The sequence below is a fragment of the Rhodnius prolixus genome, unplaced genomic scaffold (genome assembly GCF_049639745.1).
Source record: "Rhodnius prolixus isolate KJV_2025 unplaced genomic scaffold, Rpr scaffold_3, whole genome shotgun sequence".
Lineage (NCBI taxonomy): Eukaryota > Metazoa > Arthropoda > Insecta > Hemiptera > Reduviidae > Rhodnius > Rhodnius prolixus.
Genome location: NW_027411603.1, coordinates 15,272,241 through 15,285,375, shown reverse-complemented (window position 1 = coordinate 15,285,375; position 13,135 = coordinate 15,272,241). Strand labels below are relative to the sequence as shown.

At 31.8% G+C, this 13,135-nt stretch overlaps 1 protein-coding gene and 2 long non-coding RNA genes across 7 annotated transcripts in view; 1 reads left to right on the top strand and 2 right to left on the bottom strand.

The window, feature by feature from the left end:
* Positions 1–13,135, top strand: part of LOC141453690 (uncharacterized) — a 493,018-nt gene that overhangs the window by 104,113 nt on the left and 375,770 nt on the right. For 2 of the 3 annotated variants that reach the window (XM_074127182.1, XM_074127180.1), the window contains exon 1: positions 10,295–10,429. The exons of the other annotated variant lie outside the window; for it this stretch is intronic. The gene's annotated coding sequence lies outside the window, so the exon portion shown is untranslated. Of the gene's footprint in view, positions 1–10,294; positions 10,430–13,135 lie in introns of those variants that run through there. 3 annotated transcript variants of the gene reach the window in all.
* The window catches only part of LOC141453696 (uncharacterized), a 118,940-nt gene that overhangs the window by 36,420 nt on the left and 69,385 nt on the right, over positions 1–13,135 (bottom strand). The window lies entirely within an intron of this gene.
* On the bottom strand, positions 5,549–10,206 carry LOC141453697 (uncharacterized). Of its 3 annotated transcripts, none has more exons than XR_012458127.1 (4): positions 10,096–10,206; positions 7,152–7,372; positions 6,866–7,048; positions 5,549–5,719 (listed from the first exon to the last, which is right to left on the bottom strand). It is a non-coding gene; the product is annotated as an uncharacterized lncRNA (long non-coding RNA). The 3 variants fall into 3 exon arrangements; XR_012458126.1 differs by having other exon boundaries at positions 5,551–5,719; positions 6,866–7,080; positions 7,187–7,372; XR_012458128.1 differs by having other exon boundaries at positions 5,552–5,719; positions 7,187–7,372.

The following is a 13,135-nucleotide window of genomic DNA, read 5'->3' as shown; positions in this document are numbered from 1 at the left end:
ATCTGCTAAAGTGATAATTAACTGTAGTGCAACGGATTTACAATTCATCTTCTTTTTGTAACTTATAAAATAAAGTAATGCCTATTTTTTCAGCCGACTTTACGTCCAACTACCAGTCAGGTGTCGTGGACGGAAGCGACTAGCAAACATACTTTACTGTAAATTTCTTTTATTAACCATTAAATAAAATCCAAGGCCTAAGACTGAATCGAACCCAGTACATACTACAATACATATTAGCTTTACAGGTCTCGCCTCTAACCGCTCGATTACTGTGGCGCCTTTTTGTAACTCATTATAGCTTGTTGTATAGAGATTCACCTTACAAAAAATTAATACATAAAATTAACATTCTTACTGTTCTAGGCTCATTTCCTTCAAGGCCTACGGTAATACATAAAAATTTAAAGGGAACCAAAACTGTTGATCTAGAATTATTTCTTGTAAACAGAGTAAATATATTTTTCTTCTCTCCGTTATTTTCTTTGCTTTTGTGCTCTATTTTTTAAGAAAGAGTCCAAAAATTAGCAGAGCGCCAGAACCATAAGGGTTCATAACTGGCAACCCATGCTTCAAATCAAAACTCCGATAAGCTGTTAGCAACTAAAAATCTTAAAACCAGGCCTGTAATTAAATTACAATGTAAAATGAAACGAAATATATAGCCTCTGGTGACTTATTCTCTCGTTCATAACTTTCCTTGGTAGTTCGCACTCTTCAACGTGTGCAGTCAGTCTTAATGCAAAATGAAAACTGAGATGACAATATTTTTTAACTACGAACATCAATTTTACAAAATTGTGGCAATTTTTGGAAAATAATTTTTATTTACTAATATTTTAGTTATTATTAGGGAGACGTGACTTTTAGGCTAAGTAAATATGGCTTCAACTCACGTACATTTCAACATGTAAACTTACTACCCTAAAGGACTGAATATTAATAGAACTTTGCCTAAGGGCCGAGTGACATCCTTTGTAACATTTATTGAGTTAATTAAGTATATATTAGTTCATTCATGTAGTTCTATGTTTCTTTATATACTACATAAATAACGTGTATATATTTTGTTTCCTTGCGTAAATTTAGATATTATTTAAATATTCCCCGTATGTGTTACTTAATGGAAACATTTTCTTGAACTACTTGTTATTTAAGTAAATATCTTGTAATCACTTTAATGAAGTGGCAACCTGAAATATTGATTCTATGAGAAAAGAAAACATGAAAGAACAGAAGATGAAGGAATAGGTGTATACAAAAAAAATTAATCTCTAAATTTTTTTTTTATAAATATGAGTAAAATAAAATCTATTTTGTTAGGCGAGCTTACGTCAAACTTCGGAATTAGGCTTTGTGAACAGAGGCGGATGGCAAAATGTACCACAATAAATCTTACCGCACCTCTAACCGCGTGGCTAGCGTGGAAAAAAATAACCTCTGGATTAGTAATCCTTTTTTTGGAATAAATAAAGAAGTGAGCACTTGATTCTCATGTAAAAGAAAAGCTGAATGAATGGCCTGCTAATATCACTCTGGTGTCCAGAGATAAAATTCAATAACTAACTCAATTTTGTTTGCCTCTGGATAAAGAGTATCTAACTGTGATCATTAAATTATAAACCTTTTACTATCTCATATTTCGGTGTATTACTTACGAATTGATATGTTTTGAGATATCTTATAGACATCAGCTAGGTCTTGGAAGGCACTAATTAGCAACACTTAATTAATATATCATTCACTAAACTGCTAACTGACCTTGCCAGGGCAGGGTAGAAGATTGATGTCCAATGGTTGTTTGGCATCTTAAACATTCCTCTCTCAGTAGGAGGCCTGGAAGTTGGAAATACCAGTTGGCGACAGGTTTTATTGATATGACTGCAAAACTGATTCTATTTCCTTCAGCATCTTGAAAACTTCTAATGCAGTCTTAACAGTCAGTACAAGATATACGAATGTGTTATAACAGCGGCTCGTAGAGAAGGGGAGAAGGGGAAAGTTCAGTGATTAGCGGGTTCTGGATTCCCACGAAGCTGCGAGCACTTAGTTTTCTTTTTCTCTTTCTATAAGCTTCTTTCGCTCACTGTCGGATGATGGACAGTGTTTTCTGAATCATGAGAACACTGTCCAGAGGCAGGCAGTGCACTGAAAATTTTAAGGTAATCGTTTAAGCTTATCTCGCAACGTGCATTTATGTGTAGCTAATTTAAGGGCAGTTATATTTTTATCTTTATTTTTATTACCTTAAGAACTGTTCGTATATAAGAGTTTTGAAGTTTGCTAAATAATGAATCGTGGAGAGATAATACTGATTATTCTTTGTACATTTAAAGTCTAACGAATCGAATGTCTACCTAATGGGGTGTGAATCTTTAAAATGTGATCAAATCTATGGTTTGTGTTTCTCATCGCCTCTGAAAGAATCCGCCATTTATTTATAATAACTTGGATTTTTTTTTTTTATCTAAAGTCGAGGATATTAACGCTTTAATCTTTTTCATTGCACTGTTGGTCTCCAAATATCTTCCCTTGTTATATACAACCCTGCACCTTAAGAAGCTCCAAGTAAGGAACAATCTAAAGGCCGTCAGCTGATTCGGGCCTGGAATCCTCGCGTAGAAATCCATCTAAGCTAATCTGAGATGTACTGAGTTAATTCCTTCCCTTATATAACTTAACATTTTTTTTTATTTTTTAAGTCACACATTAAAATAAAAATAAATGTAATCTTTTACCATTTTATATTTAGAATATCAATTCTGACTTAATATTTCTATCGTAGATTCGCCAGCATTATTCAAATTAATCAATAATCATATTCATTATCCATGAATAACAGCAAGAGTAAAATATTCATAAGCAACAGTAAAAGGCGACAAAATATTTCGATGTTTGCTGAATAATCGTGTTGATTTTGAATAGTGGAAACCTTCAATTGCAGAGAAAACCGCTAGAGTTGGTTTTGTATTTTAAAAGGACGAAACAAATTTACATGGCAAATACAGCAATATAATGTATTTTATTTGTGTTTCATACGACAAATTGTATATACATCCATCCTGATATTTTTTGTTTTTTTAACGAAATATTTTTTCTTGGGGAGAAGTGGATCCATTTTCTTCTTGATATTTACTCATTCTGTGGAGCATACATTATACTGTCTCTTTAATGAAATACTCGTAAATACAGGCAATGATTAATTATCACAATTTATACAGAATAATTGGTTCAAAAAATAGTTTTCTATTGAATTATACTCTGCTATCTAAGATCTCTTTTCTTCTTAAACCTCCTCCATTTACCGGAGGCCCTACAGTACTTTTCCCATTTAATGCCCCAGTTTTGGTCTATTAGACTCCTCTATTTTTGAATGCAAACAATTTCCTGTTCCCAAGTTCTTATTCCTATCATGCTGCAAACCCTCGTTTCAATCGTTTCTCTGGCAATCCTTTCGTTTTAGTAAAAATAAAATTTCCCTCAATTTATAATAATAGCTATTGTTTATTGAGAATTTCCATTTTTATTTTATTGAAAAAGAACAACAGATACTGGCGAATTGTGTTTTTATTGGGTGGCTTCTGATGATAACTTGTTGCAGGCTGATTTATGCTGTCCATCGCTCACAGTTCAGATAAATGGACCTTTAGTATGATGCGGAAAATGATCCAGCATAGTTACATTTAACAAGATCTAAAAAAAAAGCTGTGTAGCTAGTATGATGTGAAATTACCGTAAGAATTGTTTTATTCCTTTCATATATGATTTTTATTTATTTTTTAATATTATTTTATTTCTTGTATTAGCGCTAGTTACCCCTATAATTTTTTTATTTGGCTTCTTTCTACCCGTTGTTATCATAGCTCTAATGCGCTTCAATTGGCTACTATTTCTGGTTAAATGCCATATTTGGTTGAACGGACCTCATTTGTGCTTATCTTCAACTTTTCTGACTAGAACTTTGCTATCAGTTTGGTAACCTAGCAAATATTTTTGATTGGTTAAAAACTCGAAGAGTGAAGGGTGCGTCGAAAAGTGAAAGTAATGTGTTAAGATTTTGTTTCGTTCAGTTTTATGGCCCATTTTTTGAACTATTTTTCTATAGAGATTCCTATAAAGGTGGGACTGAAGGTTTCCATGTGCTGTTTATTAATGGATCTTGGTTGGTAGATCTTGGAGGAGCTTTAGGATGGGTTAGTATGTCTGAAGAGTAGATTGAGCTTGCTGCCTGGCGAAACTCCAACAACTTGAACTCTCGAGAAATAATAGTTTCTATTTCCTCTCGAAAATATCTGTCAGTCAAGTATGATTTCAAAATAACGAAATAAGTGGGTGGAAGGTTCGCTCTTGAGCTTCCATAGAAGTCCAATATGCCACTATGGATTTGAAGGCCTTCTGTACATCAAGGAACACTCCAGAATAGCACTCCTTCTCAAGGGAGATTAAAGTAACATCTAAAACGCGATGATACTGCTAAATTTTAAAATAAACACAAATTTTATCACGGTAATAAAAATTCATATCTAGTTGTCTGCAGTGTTTCTATACATAAATAATTTTTTTACTATAAATAAATATTATTCAGAAATAAATATTAATTTGGTAGAGATGGATCGAAATTGTTAGCGTACTTCTTGATGTTGCTTGTAGAAATGTAGCAGGAAAAGCGGAAATTGCCAAAAGGTTTAATACATAAAAGTTGTAAAAGACTGTTGCTAATGATATGGAGCTCTGAATGGACTTCAGAGCCGCTGAATAATGAACAAGTAACAGAAGAATCAAGCATGTCGAAACTTGTATAACAATTTTTTTTGAAAAGCCCTTCTCTTCTTTTATTTTCACAATTGAAACTCCATTTCCAGGGCCATTCTTTACTTCTATAGCTTTCATCTTGGTAGCAATGTTGATGATAACATGGAATGTAGAGATGTGTAGAATTCAAAAGGGAAACAAGAAGGGTTTTTTTATGTGCTTATGTGTGATTGTGTGTGTATACTTAGTTTGCGACTACGTATATCTACGGTACTTATATACTACATAATATACAGTGTGTTAGTTTGTAAATATGTGGCTCAATATCGAGAAGACAAAGCAGGCTGAGTAGATTTGTTCTTTCAATATTGCGAATTTTATATTTTGTGAATCTGTTTTCAATTGTAAAACATAGAGAACAACTATGACAACATCTATGTGTAAGTGAACTTGTGTCATATTGAGTTGCATCTGCAGAGAATATGAAAGCGATGTGTGATGTGCATGAAAGGAATCTTTATATGATATGTTTGTATTTGATATGTGCAATGCGCTTAAAAGAGTATGCATGTTTGTAGGTAGAAAGTATATAATAGGGCACGGTTATCTGATCAATACCATATATTTCAAACTGCGAACAAAAGTCAAAAATATCAGAAATATAAACTCAATATTGAGTATTTACCCACAAATAGAAATTAAATTCCCTTATTTAATTATACCGTTACCTTATTTATTAATTAATTGCAATAGTATATTTTTGTATTATTCATGTTTCATTTTATTAGTATTTTATTTTCTATTAATATTTTATTTTTGTAGTTGACTAATGATTACTTTTTCTTCATCATAACGCAACAATAGTACTTATGCCGGTCCCAGCCTTCCTTGACTAGTCTGGCTGTTTCCTAGATTAGGGTATCAAATAGAGTTCTTGCAAAATTCTTCACACTACGCGAATAAATTCCTAAAAACATCAAATGCTACATTAGCAGTTTTGCTCATTAACTAAATAATAACTTTTATTCAATGTTATGTATGAATTGCCTAAATGTTGTAATAAATTTAAACATTGCGGTTAACTTTTAAACATGAAAAAATGATAGTATTTTCAATTTATTAATTTAAAACAATTTGTTTAGTTAATTTTTTAATTAAATCGTTAGAAGTACAGCATGGCTGTAAGTTCAGGAGGTCAAAAAAAGAAAAATAATTAAAAATTCATCATTGTACATTTAATGTATTTTTTTTATATTTTTTTCTTATCTTCTTTTTTAACTTCAGAAGAAACTGATGAGGAGTGTTCTCGAAACTATTAGACGCATCTTAAAACCAAATTAAAATTAAAATCAGCTGGAAATACCCCCAAAAATGAAGTTTTAATGGTGTGGTTTCATTATTTCACCTGAGAATCAATGTATCAGCAAAAATTGAATGCATTGTAAAATAAATTTTGTACTTTTTAGGTTTTGTGAGTGTGTGTAAATTGAATGCGGTAGGTGAGAGTTCGCTGCAGAATATTTTATCTGCAGAAATGTTGAGATTTGTTAGCTCTGTTCGTCAATTATTTGGGAGTCTGTTTTGTTAATGAAGCTGAGCTTTTTCCATATTTCTCCTTTAGCCTACAATAAAATTTTAGGCGGTAATTCTTGAGTTTTGCAATTTTTTTGTACATAAATATTAGCTCTGGCAAGCCAAACAAAGGTTACTTTAGCACTTTAGTATTCATTAAAAAAAAAGTTACAAAGCTGTATAGTTTGCTAATATATCTGCTGTTGAACTGAACAGCTTAAAATTTGTCTCTATTTCAAAAAATAACTATATTTTAAAAATATATTTCACTTTGGGCTAAATGAGCACATAAAAAACTGCTCGAAATTCCTAAGTGATACAAAACTTTTCGGTACGAGTAAGAAATAAGAACTAATAACTCCCAATCAGAAAATTATGTATAAAATTTGAAAAGAGGACATCATGTTCCAACATTTTATGTAACAACATTGGTTAGACTAGCTAGCTGAAAGGAAATTGCTATAATACCGCTCATGCTATTGTATAATACTAAACTCCAACTTCCAATCTCACCAATACATAAGAAATTAAATCTACGTACCTATGGACGGAAGTTGTGCGTATGTGTGTGTTTCATGACCAATAACCATTGCACATTCAATAACATCCAATGCTTCCATACAACATAACAAGAGGAGGAAATTGTTCAGACACTATTGGCTCTCGAAGTGTTTCCGCTCTAATGTTCTCTGTAGATTATGTTATTGATATCTTATATTGTCCACTGCAATTATGGATATGTGAAATTCGATAAGTCTAAAAGATCGTGATAAATAACAATGTGTGACTGATTCACTCTACAAGAATTACTAGATATATTTATTTACTTTTAAAATGAAATCAAAAGTTTTATTCAGCTTACTTAGCGAAGCCAAAATTTCTTCAATCAAAAATTCTTTATCAAAATCTTTCCCTCTGATAGTAGCACTTTACTGAAAGATTTTCTTGAAAATGGCACCAATAATTAAAACAATTTTTTTGCAAGTTTCCAGAAAACCAAAAAAGAATTAATTGACAATTTTTGTCATTAACAAATTCATTCGCTGCTCTGTAAGTCGAAAAGTGAATTAGAGGTTACGTGCTCTTTACCCAAAATCGATTTATATTCTTATTAGAGAATTTTTAACTTAGGATATTCATGTGAGGGAAGTATTATAATTATTTCTTTCGATAGAAGAAAATCAATCGTGCAACTAATACTTACTACTTGGTGCTCTAAGTCCTTAAAGTAGGACCTGAACCTCCGCACCAAGTTTTCCCCACGTTGCGGCCTTAAGGCACCATCTTCTCACCCCAACTCTATGGAGATTTTACTCCACATCATCCAGCCATCTATGTCGAGGGCGCCCTCGAACTATTCTGCCTCCTGGGATTATTTTCATTTAATAGTTTTCGGGGCACCCTTCCCGCAGGCATCCTCTCCTCTTGCCCCAAACCATTTCAATCTCTCCTTCTTTATTTGGGCGACTACATCTGATTCTCCAAAAAATTCCATCAGTTCTAGATTCTTTTTTATTTTCAAATCGCCATTGGCGAACTTCGGCATGAATACCCTTCTGAATATTTTTCTCTCCCGTATCCCGAAATTATTATTATTTTTTGCTAAATACCCACGTTTCGCGTTATGACCCACGTGTGGCGTATGTAACGATGGGTCTGTCAACGGTTTTATATGCTGGGCGGTCTAAATCCCTGAACCAACTTGTTCAACTAATTTGCCCTTCTTAGCAAATGAATTATATTTAATAAGAAGTTGTTGGAAGAATAAAAAGTTGTTTGTTCTCATTGCTAAACAAACAAGTGGTTATTTTCTATTAAAACAAAAGTTTTAATAGAAAATGAAATCGATTTGAAATTTTGTTTGTAAAATTTATTTATTTTTTATGAAAACATAATGGAAGTTAATAAAGCTGCCATTTTGTTTTTCATACGTTCCCTCGGGGATTATATTCACTAAATTTTTTATGTGGAGAACGAGAGAATAGAATTGGTGTGAGATATAAGGTTTTGTTACAACAAAAAATTATAATTAAAAATCTCACGCTGCATATTTTTACGCTCTATCTACCACAATTGTTGGTGGGTAAAGCAAAAATTAAATTAAGGTCTTTTTTTTTTGTTTTTTTTATGTTATAACGTAAATGAAATGATAATTACTTTTCATTTAACTGCACAGATTATCTCTAATATTTAAAATTGTACGAAGAAGACTGATTTTTTCTTTTTCTCTCAGCTTTTTACTCAATAAACAATGGTTTTAACCGTCATAATGTGTGTGTTTTCTTTTATTATGAATGATTTCGGGTTATTATTATTATTATTTTTAAAGTTTAAAGAGAATTTGTCGGCTGTGCATTGTTTTTGTATAAATTATCTCACTTTTGGTAGAATTGGGTGAGAAGAGTTAGCAAAATACAAGTGTAAACCCATTTTCTATAATCCTGATGAACCAGCCCTGAAGGAGGTTGAAAGAATTGAAAATGAGATGAGAATTTCATCTCGCTTTGATTGAGCAAGTTGCTCTTGTTCATAATGTTTCACACTTTTTAGTTTATTTTGACTTTCCCTCTAACACTTCATAGTCAGATCAACCTTATACTTGGATTAAGAAGATATTGTTAAATATAATATATATTTACAGATAAAGTAAAACCCAAAGTACTCTTAATTTTGATAAACGATAAATCTCACGCCAATTCGGTGAAAAATAATGGGTGGTCCAATCAACAAAGTCACATTTCTCTTGATGATTTAAGAGGGGATTGTGGTCTGTATTTGATAACCTAGGCTTCACCCTTCCTTGGTGTGCAAGATATGCGTGTGGCAGCTCAACAGGTCAATAGATTCCACCTTAGCTCTGGTGGCTCTAATATACGAAAAGAAAAATGTATAATTGGCGCTAATGATTATAGATTTCGATGCGCCGGAAAAAGAGGGTCAATATAATAATAATCAATAGCTGGGTACAAATATTTATAACTGATGATGCTTTTGCCCAAACTAAAAGTCGGCTGTTGTGAAGCAGTTAGAAAGACTTGTCAGCTGGCAATTGAGATATAACAGCTGTGAAGGCTTGCGCCAGTGCTAGAATTTCAAGTCCAGCTGGAGAACCTAAATTTAAAGATGTCTTTTTTCAGTATTTATTCCTTTGTGGTGTTGAGTAAAGTGGTGACTCGATAATTTGACATTTACATTTTTAAAGCATTAATAAAGTCCATCACGGGGGACGCACTTAAGTTTACCTTAAAGTAGACAAGAACTTTTCACATCAAAGTAAAGTTAGCACTTTACTGCTTATTCATATTAAAAAGCGTTTCCGACCCCCAGTAGGTGTTTCCCTTCCAGGCTCCTGAATGTAAGGGTTTTTATTTAGATTTTTAATGTAAGGAATTTTAATTTTTATTAATTAAATTTTATTTTATGAATGCAGGGATACTGCTAAGCCCTTTGATGGATTTGTTTATATGAGTAACAAACATGCCTTGCATGGTATTAATTGTTTTGTTTGACTAAGACTCTCTGAAAGCATCCACTAGAGCATAGGTCTTTTTATACTTGAAAGAATCTGGAAATTTTCAGTTAATTCTAACCAACACTATACTCATATACAACACAATTACTCAACAATGTTTAGTGTAAATTTTTGTTTGTAAATTTTACAAATATGTCAAACAGTAAAATTGCTTGACTTTGTTTTATCACACATGTACGAGTAGTAAACCTTTTTCTTCGCTTAAACTTAACTCAGTATCTATACTATACGTTACTGACTGAACTTTATTGTCTGATCGATCTTTATTTTTCTGTTCTTGTGCATTTATTCTTCGAAGAAAATTTTCATCATTAATAAATTTTAATGTTTACAGTGCATCATATACAAATGTAACATATGTAATTAATTTTTTGTTTTAATATTTTAAACGAGTATATAATATTTTAAAAATCCTTCTACATTATTTCCATTCTTTGTTTAAACTTCAACATAAATTATTGAAGTGAGTGTCCATGAATTACCTAAAGTTAATCGTTGGAGGCCTAACTTATTGAACAACATGACTCGAAGACTTGACAGCCTGTGATGAACTCCTCCGAATTATTACATTAAGTATTCCTCTCCATTAAGTATTACGGTCAACTTACTTTGACTTTAATTTCTTTTCTTAATTTTATTATTATTATTTATTTCTTTATTTTTATTTTTTTTAAGGATTTTTTTTTTACAAAAAGACTGTCCCAAAAGAAGTTCCTCTGACGTTCTTGGTCTCTAAAGCAATTGTTGCTTCGAATTTAGAATGCAAAGTTTCTATTGTCAATGGTGAAAGCCGTTAAGACCATAAGTTCTATTGGTAGTCGTGAATTAGTTTTGCATTGGTAGTTTCAGTATTTTCATTTATCGGGATTTATAATTTATTTTTTATGTGTGGAAATTTAGAAAATTTGTAAAGATGAGCCAAGCTTAAGCTTCAGTTAGGGGCTCGGAAAGATAGCAGTCTTTTTCACAATTACTTTTATTTACAATTAGTATTGTTTCTTTTATTTTCTAGTACAGTTTATGCAGTATGTTCTTTACCAATTTTTTTATTTCATTTTATTTATTTGGAGTTCATTGTTATGGTTATTATCAAACAATTATTTCTTTTAATTTCAGCTTCTATTTGGATCTATCTTCTTCCAGTCTGTAACTGTGGATATTTTCTCGGACGCCATCCTTTCTTGGGACTGCCGTTTCTTCTTTTTATCCCCCTATCTAGCATCCTCTTAGCCATTCTTCCATTTTCCATTCTTGTTATATGGCCGTACCATCTAAGTTTCTTTTCCTCCACTTTCTGCAGCACATTTTTTGAAACGTTCATTTTCTTTCATATTTCTTCGTTTTTTACTGTTTCAAGGGTTGATTCTTATGTTACCCTTCTCCATTAATTTCGGTAGCTAGAAGCTTTTTTCTTAAAGCCTTTTCTAAAAGCCATGACCTAGGACAGGGGTCGGCGAGCCGCATGCGGCCCTTTTATCCAAATTGTGTGGCTCTTCAATAAATTGTATATTTCAATTTTATTGAAACAAATGAAAATTTCATTTATCAAAATAAAGATATTTTTTCAAAAAGAATTTTAGATATGATAGGTTAGAAATTGAATAGAATTATATTAAAATATAGTACACGTAATAAATAGGACTGTCGTCAAATTCATTCAAACATAGGTTTAGTTATTATTTATTTGTTTATTTACTTTGCAATATGTGAAAATAAATATATAAAACATTTAAATGTTATTGAATATCATAAAGTAATAATTTCTGAATACAAATGATCTACAGAGTTGTTTACACAATCATCCTTGCGGCTCTTGGTAAGATTTATTAAAATTATTTAAGGAGAAAATGGCTCTCTACTTAAAATAGGTTGCCGACCACTGACCTAGGGGCATCTCAGTGTCCAAGTATCGGGATCTTGGCATGGGAATCTTGTTCACTAATCTCACAGCTAATCCACTCTCTCGTTATTGATATTGTGGTTTTACTGCGCTCTTTGTTTTTAAAAATAATTTATTATTTACCACAGAAATAAAAGTAAATAACTCAATTATTTAAAAACAGATTATTTTCGTATACGAAAGTGCATTGTGGAAAAGTTTTGTGATTGTAAATTTTAAATGAAGTTTAGGGTAGAACTCAGCTGGTAAAGTGCATTTAGCTGGAAGCGTACTTACAGCGTTTTTAGCTGAATGTCCATTGAATTGGTAAATACAAAAAAAAAGAAAACAATGTAATGATGTTTAAGCTTGGATAATGGCTAATGTGAGAGAGCTAAAACATTACCGCCTAAACTACGAGTGCAGAAGCTGTTTTATGGTGTAAGCTACATATGCTATTTTGTTAGAACACAAGCACCAATGAATGGCATGGTACCACTTTGCTACAGAACATATAACAGAACCAACGTACTCAATCCACCAACCAGTACCTTCAATAGTAGAACAATTCCTGTTGGTCTGTGTCACTGTGTCTGTGGCAATGCGATTGGTTCTAAGCTATTGGACAAGCTTTTGCCAACATTACTCTGTATTGGGCCAACTGAACTTTTTCCAGACCAGAGTTACCTATCTCCAAACATAATATAAGCACTCCTAAATGTACGTGACTGTGTGTGTAAGAAAGAACACCCTTCTTGCTCAGCTTTGTCCTTCTTGTTCACTGCTTTGCCCTTTTCCTTCAACAGAAGTCGTTATAATAAAGCGCAAGCAGTTTGCTTACCTTGCAATATTCAAATTTTTCCCAAACTTTAATACTAAAAAACAAACAATATATGGCAAAAACGTCAACGTGGAATGTCTACTTACACATGAAATTCTTCTTGTGCTATAATTTTGATAACACCAATAACGTGGCTTTTTTAAAGTAAAACTAGCACAATCGCTTAATTAACTCATAATTATCGTTATTTTGTTGGAAAAGTTGAGTAGAGTATTTATTCTTTAATTCAAGATTTAAATACTAGTTAGATTTTTTCAGCAATAGTTTTTAATTTGTTCTTAAGTTATAGTTTAAAATAAAACAAAAATGGTAAGATGCGATACCTGATTTTATTTTAAATTAAAATAATTGAAATTCAGCCAAAAGTTTTAGAATTGTTAATTATTAACAAAATTATTTTTGTTATTACGACTTTACAAAATAAACCAATAAGAATATAAATTATAGATAAGTTAATTAGTGCCAAACAATAACTAAAAAATTTAATTTTTTAATCCCGTTAGCTACAATTGATAAGTGATTAGGAAATGATGAAAATAATATCTGAATGGCCACTGGT